The sequence below is a fragment of the Bufo bufo genome, chromosome 9 (genome assembly GCF_905171765.1).
Source record: "Bufo bufo chromosome 9, aBufBuf1.1, whole genome shotgun sequence".
NCBI classification, from domain to species: Eukaryota; Metazoa; Chordata; class Amphibia; order Anura; family Bufonidae; genus Bufo; species Bufo bufo.
The window spans coordinates 220,452,335-220,466,738 of NC_053397.1; the positions used below are offsets into that span (position 1 = coordinate 220,452,335).

Genomic DNA, 14,404 nt, shown 5'->3' on the forward strand with positions numbered 1-14,404 from the left:
GGTATTTTCTTTCCGTGTCCGTTTTTTTTTTTTTTTTTTGCAGAACCATTCATTTCAATGGGCCTGTGTGCATTCCGTTTCCGTATGTTTCACAATAAGGACGGGTTCGCATTGAAGTATAATACAGGATGTATCTCAGGATCATAACAGGATAAGTAATGTATGTACACAGTGACTGCACCAGCAGAATAGTGAGTGCAGCTCTGGAGTATAATACAGGATGTATCTCAGGATCATAACAGGATAAGTAATGTATGTACACAGTGACTGCACCAGCAGAATAGTGAGTGCAGCTCTGGAGTATAATACAGGATGTAACTCAGGATCAGTACAGGATAAGTAATGTAATGTATGTACACAGTGGCTTCACCAGCAGAATAGTGAGTGCAGCTCTGGAGTATAATACAGGATGTAACTCAGGATCAGTACAGGATAAGCAATGTATGTACACAGTGACTGCACCAGCAGAATAGTGAGTGCAGCTCTGGAGTATAATACAGGATGTATCTCAGGATCATAACAGGATAAGTAATGTATGTACACAGTGACTGCACCAGCAGAATAGTGAGTGCAGCTCTGGAGTATAATACAGGATGTATCTCAGGATCATAACAGGATAAGTAATGTATGTACACAGTGACTGCACCAGCAGAATAGTGAGTGCAGCTCTGGAGTATAATACAGGATGTAACTCAGGATCAGTACAGGATAAGTAATGTAATGTATGTACACAGTGGCTTCACCAGCAGAATAGTGAGTGCAGCTCTGGAGTATAATACAGGATGTAACTCAGGATCAGTACAGGATAAGCAATGTATGTACACAGTGACTGCACCAGCAGAATAGTGAGTGCAGCTCTGGAGTATAATACAGGATGTAACTCAGGATCAGAACAGGATAAGTAATGTATGTACACAGTGACTGCACCAGCAGAATAGTGAGTGCAGCTCTGGAGTATAATACAGGATGTAACTCAGGATCAGTACAGGATAAGTAATGTATGTACACAGTGACTGCACCAGCAGAATAGTGAGTGCAGCTCTGGAGTATAATACAAGATGTAACTCAGGATCAGTACAGGATAAGTAATGAAATGTATGTACACAGTGGCTCCACCAGCAGAATAGTGAGTGCAGCTCTGGAGTATAATACAGGATGTAACTCAGGATCAGTACAGGATAAGAAATGTAATGTATGTACACAGTGGCTCCACCAGCAGAATAGTGAGTCCAGCTCTGGAGTATAATACAGGATGTAACTCAGGATCAGTACAGGATAAGTAATGTAATGTATGTAGACAGTAATGTAATGTATGTACACAGTGGCTCCACCAGCAGAATAGTGAGTGCAGCTCTGGAGTATAATACAGGATGTAACTCATGATCAGTACAGGATAAGTAATGTATGTACACAGTGACTGCACCAGCAGAATAGTGAGTGCAGCTCTGGAGTATAATTCAGGATGTAACTCAGGATCAGTACAGGATAAGTAATGTAATGTATGTACACAGTGACTGCACCAGAAGAATAGTGAGTGCAGCTCTGGAGTATAATTCAGGATGTAACTCAGGACAGGATAAGTAATTTATGAATGTGTTTTTGTTATAGGCAGGTTTTATACATTTATAAGTATTGTGCTGTATTGGGAAGTAGTCGCTGATTGCAATGGAAACTCATGTTCCTAGTAATGTGGTTGTGTGTAGCTTGCAGTAGCTCATAGTCATCATCTTTACCTACTTAGCTACTCCCTATGTGTGGTTAAACTTATCCAGGATGATTTTGGATCATATTTGATTATAATGTATAATTAAATTGCATAGGCAACAATTCCTTATTATGCTGCTGAGAGGCATAGCTACAGTATAGGGCAGGGGAAGGCAACCTCAGACACTCCAGCTGTTGTGAAACTACAAATCCCAGCATGCTCAAACTGCCTACAGCTATCAGCCTGCAGCAGGGCATGGTGGGAGTTGTAGTTTTATAACAGCTGGAGAGCCGCAGGTTGGCCATGCCTGCCCTAGAGCAGGGATTAGCACTGCAGCTGAAACTACAAATCCCAGCATGCTGCATTCACTTCTATGGGAGTTCTTAGAAGAGCAGAGCAAGTATGCATGCTGGGAGTAGTAGTTTCACAACAGCTGGAGAGCCGCAGGTTGGCCATGCCTGCTCTAGGGGTTGCAGAGGTATCAGTCACACTTGGCTCTACGCAGACGTTCGGCTGCGGTATTTGGAGCCTGCACTGGACTGATGCATTGTGGGGAGTTCACATCCACAACTTCGTTACAGAAAGGGCTATTTGCCTGTAAAGAGCCTTTGTGGTAATTGGTATACCTGAGGGAACTGCTTGCCAGGTAGGTATCAGCTGCCCTGTGGGGGTAGGTGGAGCACTTACTTGCACTGGGGGTGCTTTCAGCAGATTGATACAATGTTTCACTCTCAGCTTCCTCTGAAAACCTGCAGTTTCTTTTTGCTTTTGTCAGATTGTTGGTGATTGGTCCTTTGTACAGAATCTGTGATTGGCCGGATCTCCCTGGACTTAGCCCCTGGGGCGCAGGCTGTGGTTACAATGTAACCTCTGATTCTTTGGCAGTGGGGGGTAATTTTTGTTGGACTGTACAGCGCTCGGCTCTGCTACATTTAAGGACCGAGCTGTGTTCACATCAACATGTCCCTTGTAGACATTTTCCAGCAGTTATAGCAACTTCTTAAAGGAACATTTTATTGGTTCAGTCTCTGAGAACTCGGGGAGACCCTTATACAGGCCCTCGGTATTCACTACTACCAAATAATATGTATTATAAGAGAATGACCCCCAGCCAACAGTGGAGAGGCAATAGCTAGAAGGCGGGGGTCACCAACCTGCTGCAATCCAGCTGTGGTGAAACCACAACTCCTAGCATGCAGTCTTGCTCAGCGCCACTCCTGTCCTCAGGTCATGAGAGGTATTGCAGCTCAGTGCCATTCGCTTCAGTGGAGCTGAATTGCAATGCCCTATGCACCCTATGGAAAGCGGCGGCGCTGTTTCTAAAAGCAAGTAGCCAGCAGGACTGGGAATCCCCATGTTGGGCTCAGTGGGGAGTCGCACCCATCACTCGCAGTCGCTGCCTCTTTTCCCCCCGGTGTCCTGGGTACGCAGGAGAGCTGCTGACCCGTGACGGTGGCTATTGCCCATCTCTCTGATACAGCTCATTGTAGTCAGACTGGTTTTAAATATTTTTCCAGACCCGGCTGAGACGTCTTCCGTCTAGTATTTCCAGCACACATTAACCCTTGGGACACGGCTAATCTCAGCGTTCCCCATAGCCGCAGTGTTACGAATTCTGAGGGAGTCTATGAAAGCACGAGCTGTGGACCCCACAACGTGTTATACTGAACTAATGCGCAGGAAGAGAGCAGAGCTGCTGAATGCGGTCGTCTGCGGCCAGAGCTATAGCCTATGGGCGCACGCTGACCGTTAGGACAGTCGTACTGGGCACCGCATGCCCACAACATGCCGTACGTATGAGATAACTGCCGGCTCTTTCCCACTGTACACATGCATGCCCCACTTGGCCGAGTGTGCATGTGTTGTGAAGAACTAAAGGATTAGACATGCTGAAATCCAACTGCCGATCTGCCATCAGAAGAGAGTATGGAGGTCTCCGTACACATTAGATGGTCAGCCAAGCCCACCGAAAAAAGAAGGTTTTGCCTACATACATGTAATGTGCACAGCCAGATTAAAAGGGGTCATTCTAGCTATCTGGGAATCGGACCCCTGCCGATCAGCAGTTTCAGTAACAGCGGTGGGCTCCCGGCAGATCTCCAGGACAGCGCCGTGCATCATATAGTGGCAGTGCTTGGTACTACAGCTCAACCCTATTGACTTGAATGAGGTTGAGCTGCAAGTAGGCCATGTGACCGATGTACGATGACGTCACTGGTTGAGGATGAGGCTGTTGTGCTTAGGGAGCGCCTGGCCTCTTCTAATAGCTGATCAGCGGGGGTCCTGGGAACCCTGCAGATCGGATATTGATGATGACCTAGTCTGAGGATAGGTCATCAAAATCTTTTCTCAGATAACCCCTTTACCCCCTTCCCGACATCTCTTGTAATTGTATGGTGGATGTTGGGTCTTTAAAGATGGCGCCTGCTCCAGAGCTACCAGGTGACTGCTGTTTCACACCTCAGACCCCCCGGGGGTAATGTCTGCAGTCGGTGGTAATGCCGATCGCGGACATTTAACTCTTTAGATACCATGGACCACAGCATCTGAACGGCTGGAACGCCTACCCCTGGCTGAGATTGGGGCAGGCATTCCATTGTAGTAATAAGCCAGAGCCGGCCTGCAGGTGGCAGCACTATATTGGAATATACTGATCTTTGTATATTGTAATGGATAACATTCCATTACTTTATACAAATTTCAATCTAATGATTGCATGTTGGGGTCCACTTGGGGGCCTAAAAAAAAAAAAGGAAAAAACTTTTTACAAATATATAAAACAATAAAAATTCAAATCACCTCCTTTCCCTAAAATTTAAATGAATAAACAATAAAAAAAACATCCACAAACGCCTGTACTATTAAAATATCAAAAAGTTTATCCCATATGGGATAGGGAGTAAAAAACTAAAATGCAAAAATGGAAAATGGCCATGTTAGGAAGGGGTTAATCATCCCCAGAGCGCCTGAAGACCCCAATAGTAGTAGTCAGATTATAAGGTAAGAGCGCACATGGACGACGGAGTGTAGGATGGACTGAAAACGGACACATGGGTGGCTTCTTTTTTCATGGACTGGCCGGCCGTGCAGGGAAATTTTCAGCAGTGATACTTCGGTCTGATTTTTATGCAAGACTGGCCCATAGAAATCAATGGGTCTGTGAAAAGAAAAGCAGAGAGGAAGAGGAGACAGACGGCGTCCATCAGCGCTGCAGCCCATTCATGCTCAGGATCAAGGAGGTCCCAGCGGACGGGCCCTCACTGATCATACAATGGAGGCATTTCCTAACGATATAAGGAGATATTGGGAATGAGACCCAGAACGGGTGAGACCAGTACCGTGCCCGTGTCACCTGCACCCACATTCACCCGTCTCTGCAGGTTCATGCGACCGTTGTCCGAATCCATCAAGAAAGCCTTTGTGATCATTATAGGGCCCATGGAAAGAGGGCCCCAGCTAGAAATGACTGGGCCACCACAAGGGCAAGCAGCAGCCCTCACTCCTGTGGGTAGTCAAGACCAGGCCCGGCGGCCGCTCCGTCCATTTCCTACATATATACTATATGTCATGTGACTGTATATAATGTCTCTATATAATGCCACTGTATAATACATGAGTGGACCCTGACATTACAGTCTTTTAGCCCGCCTCCTGAGTGGGCCCCGAGTTCGGGCCCTAAATCAGCCGCCTCCCCTATAGCTACGCCCCTGGCTCAGGTCGGACTCACATACCTTTGGAATGGTTGCTGAGAACCTGTTCAGAACTCCATGATACCTGCAGGCACCAGAGGATCAACTCAAGGGTCACAGGAAGGAAGTAGGGAGTAACAAGCCATGACCCAGTTAGATAGGAGCTCACTGGGGGCCCCCATTGGGCCCCCAGTCCTCTATGCATCACCTTGGTTGACCCACCTTTGTGAGTCTCATTTCCATGACCTGATTCTGTCCCCAAAACCAAGATCACCATAACCATGGTTCCATCACCTTCCACCATGGCCGTACAGATGTGAGAAGGCCCCCATACACAAGAGGCCGGGGGTGCGCAACTCCTGTTAAAAAACTACAACTCCCAGCATGCACACATGCTTGGCTGTTTTTGGAACTGCCACAGAAGTGAATATATCATGCTGGGAGTTGTAGTTTCACCCCAGCCGACCAAAAGTCTAATGTGAATGGAGGGCTCCCGACTGATATGGGGGAGAAAAGTACCGGGCACGATGAATGTTAACGCCCCATCCTTTTCTTGTGCCGGGGGATAAGATGGCTGGTGCAGCTTTCTCTCCTCCTTCCCCATCAAAAACACATGCATCCCCAGCTGAAGCGAGAGTGCAGCGCATGGGGCAGTCAGGAGAGGTGACATTGATCCCCTGTCTTTTCGGCCTCCCTGGTAGTTGTGCAGATGATGGGATTACACCTGGAGGTGATGAAAGGTTTCTCCACATGAAGCTTTGTAGCTGATGACATCGCGGAGGATTACATGACAGAAAAAGCAGGATTACAGCAAAGTCTCAGGATTCAGAGCGGCCCGAGTACTGGGAGCGTCACATGAATGGGGCAGGTCACACAGTGATAGGAGAGGGATGGGGGGCGTCACTCAGCTCCTGAGGACCCTGCACATCTTAATCCAGAGCCCACAGATGTAAAGTTTATACTACTGCCCCTTGACCTGGGTATTACAGTTTGCCTATGGAAAGTTTCCAGTTGGGGGGAGGGGGGCAGCGCTGATGGGATAGTCTTAGATTGTGCAGGGTCACACCCAGATGGACCTTCATCGCAGACCACTAGCAATTCCTTCACATGCTTCTAGTAGGAATAAAAGAGGAATGGCACAACATAGAGTCATAAGAACAGAATTGTTTTTACCTGGGGAATGCAAGTAGTTACTAAAACAGACAAGTCGGGGGGGGGGGGGGGGGGGGGTCCTCTTTAAAGTGGTATGCCTATCTCAGTTCCAACATACCCTATCCTTTTATTGTCACGATACCACCAGCTGGCAAGGCTTACTCCGCTGTCCCCATAGAAGTGCTGATATTGCGCCAGCCTATTCCACAGTGCTGTACAGAGATTGCCATCTCTCACATCGTCCCCAGTGGGGGTCCGGTCACCATCAAAGTCTTATTGACCCACCAGGAGTGCGGGGTCACAGAGTTCTTACACGTGGAGGGTGACGCTATGGCGTTTTACCTGTGTCTTAGGATGGGTAGAGTTTTTGTGGTATTTTTGGATTGTTGCATAGAGTTGGCATACCCATGCCTATTACCACCCCTTCCTGAGCCGAGCATGCATGTGTATGGTGGATCTGGAGAGATGGCATACCCTTACCTATTACCACCCATTCCTGAGCCGAGCATGCATGTGTATGGTGGATCTGGAGAGATGGCATACCCTTACCTATGACCACCCATTCCTGAGCCGAGCATGCATGTGTATGGGGGATCTGGAGAGATGGCATACCCTTACCTATTACCACCTATTCCTGAGCCGAGAATGCATGTGTACAGGGGATCTGGAGAGATGGCATACCCTTACCTATTACCACCCCTTCCTGAGCCGAGCATGCATGTGTATAGGGGATCTGGAGAGATGGCATACCCTTACCTATTACCACCTATTCCTGAGCCGAGAATGCATGTGTACAGGGGATCTGGAGAGATGGCATACCCTTACCTATTACCACCCCTTCCTGAGCCGAGCATGCATGTGTACAGGGGATCTGGAGAGATGGCATACCCTTACCTATTACCACCCATTCCTGAGCCGAGCATGCATGTGTATGGGGGATCTGGAGTGATGGCATACCCTTACCTATTACCACCCATTCCTGAGCCGAGCATGCATGTGTATGGGGATCTGGAGAGACGGCGGTTGGCTGGCAGTTTCCCATGTGTTTGGCCAGATTTCCTGCTGTTGATGCAGATGTTAGACCCCTGTGCCCCCCGCTGCTCAGGACTGGCGGATATGATGATGCTTCACTCCGGATGACACCGGCCTCGTTAGTATTAGATCCGTGACTCCAGATGCCAATGGATTTGTAATACTCTATGGCTGTAATCCCAAATCATATCTCATAAGGAGGCACAGCCATCCTGGAGCCTCACCTGGCAGTGAAGATCCCTGCGCTGCGCTCACTGCATGCGCTGCGGGGTGTGATCGCTGTCTGTCAATGATACTTATTTGCAGATCTGTCATCAGCAGTCTCACACCCGTCTCATCAGCAGTCTCACACCCGTCTCATCAGCAGTCTCATCGTCTACCGAGGCAAATCCAGACCAGAACTTGAGTGAAAACATCAACGCCTAAGACGTGCAGACCTACCCTTAAAGAGCAGCTGTCAGCAGGATCAACCCTACTAAACCTGGCAAACTGCTTACTAGGGCTGGTCCTGCTGATGTCCAGTGGTGGGATGAGCAGCCTCAGAGCATAATGCTGCAGCTGTGGGCTATGATGAGGGTCCAGTCTGTCTGATTCCATTCACACATGGCATCCTAAGGGTCCATTCACACGTCCGCAAGTGTTTAGCGGTCCGCAAATTGAGGATCTGCAAAACACAGACACCGGCCATGTGCATTCTGCATTTTGTGGTCCGCACATGGCCGGCACTATAATGGAAATGCCTTTTCTTGTTCGTGTCTGCGGACATGTTCTATTTTTTTGCATACTGTGTGCTGTCCGCATCTTTTGCGGCCCCATTGAAAATGAATGGGTCCGCACTTCCACTGGTAACTTGTTTGAAGAGGTCACGGGACTCTGGTGAGTGAAGCAGCTTGTCAAGCACAGCGCCATCCATTGAATAGTGGCCCTGCTTGGTATTGCATCTTAGCCCTATTCACTTAAATGGGACTGAGCTGCGCCTAGGCCATGTGACCCGTGAACGGGAGGTCATTGACCTAGGAAGAGGCAGTGACGCAGCTCCTCTTTAAACAGCTGGTCAGAGGGGGTACCGGGTGTCGGACCCCCGCCGCGCCGATACTAATGACCTATCCTGAGGATAGACCATCAGTTTAAGGGAGTGAAAATAATTATATAGAATTTTAATTATAAATATAATTAAATATAATTAATAAAGTAATTTTAAAAATCTTAGGTGGTTTATGTGGGAGATGCAAATGTGCAGATGAAGCTCCTGGAGGTGCACAGATTAGATATGAAGTCGCGTGTTGGTAATTATTAGGTAGCAGATAATGATATCACCATCCGGAGGTGAAAATGGATAGGAATATTAGAAAAGTCGGGCCCGAGGCTCCGAAAAACGCAAGAACATACAAAACATGGTGTAATAATCATGGTAATGAGCAGCGATTGACAGCATTGATATTAATTGCACGCAGTGACTAAGTCTTGGATCCCGGCGCTATTAGATAAGCACAAAGTTTGAAAACAGGGAAGATTCTGAAGATGCCAAAATCTTTCCACCCAATAGAAATACATCTAGATCCAGCAAAGATCAATGAAAGGGGTTCCCTAATCCACAACATGTGTCCTGGATCCTATGGAAGATCTGTGGATGACACTGTTATGGGGGATCTGAGGAGGACACTGTTATGGGGGATCTGTGGAGGACACACTGTTATGGCCGATCTGTGGATGATGCGCTGTTATGGGGGATCTGTGGAGGACACACTGTTATGGCCGATCTGTGGATGCCAATGTTATGGGGATCTGTGGATGACACTGTTATGGGGATCTGTGGATGACAGTGTTATAGGGCAGTGTTTCCCAACCAGTGTGCCTCCAGCTGTTGCAAAACTACAACTCCCAGCATACCCGCACAGCCAAAGGCTGTCCGGGCATGCTGGGAGTTGTAGTTTTGCAACAGCTGGAGGCAGACTGGTTGGGAAACACTGTTATAGGGGATCTGTGGATGACACTGTTATGGGGATCTGTGGATGACACTGTTATGGCCGATCTGTGGATGACACTGTTATGGCCGATCTGTGGATGACACACTGTTATAGGGGATCTGTGGATGACACTGTTATGGGGATCAGTGGATGATACACTGTTATGGGGGATCTGTGGATATTACAATGTTATGGGGGATCTGTGGATATTACAATGTTATGGGGGATCTGTGGATATTACAATTTTATGGGGGATCTGTGGATAACAAAAACTCCTTGATATACTTTGCCTCATGTTTACTGTGTCTTTCAAGAGCAGATAATTTTAGGCTGTTTTACTTTTATACCGTCTTTCATTTTAAGAACACAGAAGAACAGAGAAGCAGAAATCCTGATTTTTACCACAAAAATGCCAAACATAATGGAGAGCAGATGCTGAATCTGAATGTGGCTAATATTAAACTTTCTCACATTGTTCTGCAATTAAATCCATAATAAATCCGCTTAAGAATATCAAATATTCCTTCTCTTTTACTATTTCTTGGTTACATTTTTATTTATGTATCAAAAAAAAAAGTGCCATATGCTGGAAACAAGAGTGAAAATTTGATGTATTCCAACAATATTTCATGTAATCTAATAAATCACATTCCTTGACAAAGCACCAGACAGAGTGAAGAGAATATTACTTACTTTGATGAAATCCATTTTACTTTTACATGTTAAATATGATGTGAAATAGTCTCTCCCCCTGTATACATGAATATAACTTACTATAATACTGCCTCCTATGTACAAGAATATAACTACTATAATACTGCTCCTATGTACAAGAATATAACTACTATAATACTGCCTCCTATGTACAAGAATATAACTACTATAATACTGCTCCTATGTACAAGAATATAACTACTATAATACCGTCTCCTATGTACAAGAATATAACTACTATAATACTGCCTCCTATGTACAAGAATATAACTACTATAATACTGCCTCCTATGTACAAGAATATAACTACTATAATACTGCTCTCTATGTACAAGAATATAACTACTATAATACTGCTCCTATGTACAAGAATATAACTACTATAATACTGCTCCTATGTACAGGAATATAACTACTATAATACTGCTCCTATGTACAAGAATATAACTACTATAATACTGCTCCTATGTACAAGAATATAACTACTATAATACTGCTCCCATGTACAAGAATATAACTACTATAATACTGCTTCTATGTACAAGAATATAACTACTATAATACTGCCTCCTATGTACAAGAATATAACTACTATAATACTGCCTCCTATGTACAAGAATATAACTACTATAATACTGCTCCTATGTACAAGAATATAACTACTATAATACTGCCTCCTATGTACAAGAATATAACTACTATAATACTGCTCCTATGTACAAGAATATAACTACTATAATACTGCCTCCTATGTACAAGAATATAACTACTATAATACTGCTCCTATGTACAAGAATATAACTTCTATAATACTGCCTCCTATGTACAAGAATATAACTACTATAATACTGCCTCCTATGTACAAGAATATAACTACTATAATACTGCTCCTATGTACAAGAATATAACTACTATAATACTGCTCCTATGTACAAGAATATAACTGCTATAATACTGCTCCTATGTACAAGTATATAACTACTATAATATTGCCTATGTACAAGAATATAACTACTATAATACTGCTCCTATGTACAAGAATATAACTGCTATAATACTGCTCCTATGTACAAGTATATAACTACTATAATACTGCTCCTATGTACAAGAATATAACTACTATAATACTGCCTCCTATATATAAGAATATAACTACTATAATACTGATTCATATGTACAAGAATATAACTACTATAATACTGCTCTTATGTACAAGAATATAACTAATATAATACTGCTCCTATGTACAAGAATATAACTAATATAATACTGCTTTCTTTGTACAAGAATATAACTACTGTAATATTACCTCCTATGTACAAGAATATAACTACTATAATACTGCTCCTACGTACAATAATATAACTACTATAATACTGCCTCCTATGTACAAGAATATAACTACTATAATACTGACTCCAATGTATAAGAATATAACTATTATAATACTGCTTCTATGTACAAGAATATAACTACTATAATACTGGTCCTATGTACAGGAATATAACTACTATAATATTGCTCCTATGTACAGGAATATAACTACTATAATACTTCCTCCTATGTACAAGAATATAACTACTATAATACTGCCTCCTATGTATAAGAATATAACTACTATAATACTGCTCCTATGTACAAGAATATAACTACTATAATACTGCTCCTATGTACAAGAATAGAACTACAATAATACTGCTCCTATGTACAAGAATATAACTACTATAATACTGCTCTTATGTACAAGAATATAACTACTATAATACTGTCTCCTATGTACAAGAATATAACTACTATAATACTGCCTCCTATGTACAAGAATATAACTACTATAATACTGCACCTATATACAAGAATATAACTACTATAATACTGCTCCTATGTACAAGAATATAACTACTATAATACCGCTCCTATATACAAGAATATAACTACTATAATACTGCTCCTATGTACAGGAATATAACTACTATAATACTGCTCCTATGTACAAGAATATAACTACTATAATACTGCCCCTATGTACAAGAATATAACTACTATCATACGGCTCCCTATTTTCTAAAAGTGTGTGGGTTGTGAATGTATACATTTTCCGTTATTTATGCCAGGAAACTGCTATCCGTTACATTGGTAATCTACTGTATATCCTAATCAGTGTAGATTTCAATTTCTGGCACACGGATTTACTGATATAAGCTTCTTTATAAATATGGCGCATGTATCGCCAGCGTATTTGTTATTGTGCCGTCAGTTTGAAAAAAAATGTTTTAGTAATTCTTCCTCTGTATCTACAGATACACAGGAACTGTGATTTGAGTAACTGATGTAAATGTATTATCAGTGTCCTCTCTAGCAGTTTTGCTGGTCTCCCATGCAGTCAGAAGAATCGCACACCCGATACAGCAGCAGATGTTCTATCAGAGATTGCTGTGAGCACAGAGTAGAGGCTGCTGTAAGTTCTGCCTGTATTCTGAGTGACACTGATGTCTTGGGATTCCTGGTACATTTCCTGCCACAGATTCACACTGCTCATAAACGAGATCTTATAGGCTGTAGGAGGCAGAGGCCAGTAGTTGCTGGAAGTGCTGTTCCAGGGGCCACAACATTGGAGGTGCATGATGAGTATCCAGGTGGTGGTGGAAGCCATCTAAGTGGCTGCTTGTGGTGGAGGCCCTTGGACATTTGCCCTCCCTATAGTCCACCCCCGCTTTATGGCTTCTTCACTGTCGCCTCCTGTTTACAGGCAGTGAAGGCACCATGTATGTTATTGCTGACATTGCACATGTATGAATTAATGACGGGCGTGCCCCGAGGATCATGTTTTTCTTGCTGGGAATTAAATCTTCATGTCACAACAAGTTCCGGACCAAACCTGTCTTACAAAACACATTATAAAACCTCCCTCGCCCCGGCTCCAACCTCATTACTTTGCAGATTTTTTAAATGCCCCCTGAAGTCTAAGTTTAAACAAAAAAAAAAATCTAAACATTTTTGCAAAAAAAAATAGATAAAGTAGTAAAGATAAGTACTTTTGTGTTTTGCTCAGTAGGATGGCGCCATATGCGATTTTTGTCACTCTTTTCTCTCTCTCTCTCTGTAGTCCTCCGTCCAAGCGCATGTTCCAGGATTTGGACGGCAAACACGGTAAACATGTATGGAAATGTCATGGAAGGAAAGGCTTTACAAACCCAGATGGTTGCTTTTGGGTGGGATGAAAAAAGATGGCGGAGGGCCAAAGTCTTGTCAATCTGAGTACGAGGACCAGCTGGCTGCTGCTTTCGCTTTGGTTCCATGGGGCGCTTTGTCGGAGCGCTCCCTCTTTCTCTCTTTCTGCATCTTTGATAGAGATTAAAAATTCTTCTCACTTCTCATATTTCACAGTCATGGCGGCCAATGGTGGGGGCAACAAGGAGTCACAAGGATCGTCCCTGGTATCTGGATCAAAAGTGTGTCCAATGAGATTGATGAGATGTCAGTGCATTTTTTTTATTTTTATTATTTACAATTTTTTCCCCTATATATTTTAGTTTTATTATATATTAAATTTAGAATTTTTTTTATTTTATTTGATGTGTTTTATTGAAAAGTTTAAGTTTAGACCTTGGGTGAAGATAGATATTATAATTCTTGGAAATCAGTTGTAGTCATAAAATAAGAAAGATTAAAAAATGAAATAAAAATCTACTTTTTAGTCCTCCAAGTACCGTATATCTCATTGAGCTCTACATACAGTCCTGATCAAAAGTTTAAGACCACTTGAAAAATGGCAAAAAATCATATTTAGCATGGTAGTAGTAGAAATGGGAGTGAGACAAAAACATTTTTTGAGCATTTAATTTAATGAAAACAACAAATAAACTGAAACAGGCTGTTTTTCAGCTGATCAAAAGTTTAGGAACACACCTCCAAAAAAAACTAAACCCCCCCCCAAAACAGAAATCCAACCTCCAAACATGAGCTCAGTAATGAGTAGCTCCGCCGTTATTGTTTCGGCATGCTTGATGCAAGTGTTTCCATGAGGTGAGTGGGAACATTTCTCCAAGTGGTGAAGACGGCCGCACGAAGGCCATCTACTGTCTGGAACTGTTGTCCATTTTTGTAAACTTCCCTTGCCATCCATCCCCAAAGGTTCTCAATTGGAT

General features: G+C 43.5%; 1 protein-coding gene and 1 long non-coding RNA gene across 3 annotated transcripts in view; one reads left to right on the plus strand and one right to left on the minus strand.

Annotated features, from left to right (window-relative positions):
- FGGY (FGGY carbohydrate kinase domain containing) overlaps positions 1-2,482 on the minus strand; it is a 159,012-nt gene extending 156,530 nt beyond the window's left edge. The window contains exon 1 of one of the 2 annotated variants that reach the window (XM_040408068.1): positions 2,393-2,482. The gene's annotated coding sequence lies outside the window, so the exon portion shown is untranslated. Of the gene's footprint in view, positions 1-2,331 lie in introns of both variants that reach the window. The other variant, XM_040408069.1, reaches the window with a different exon arrangement.
- LOC120979360 lies at positions 2,191-13,820 on the plus strand. The gene is made up of 2 exons (XR_005774275.1): positions 2,191-2,351; positions 13,363-13,820. It is a non-coding gene; the product is annotated as an uncharacterized LOC120979360 (long non-coding RNA).
- Positions 13,821-14,404: the final 584 nt, after the last annotated feature.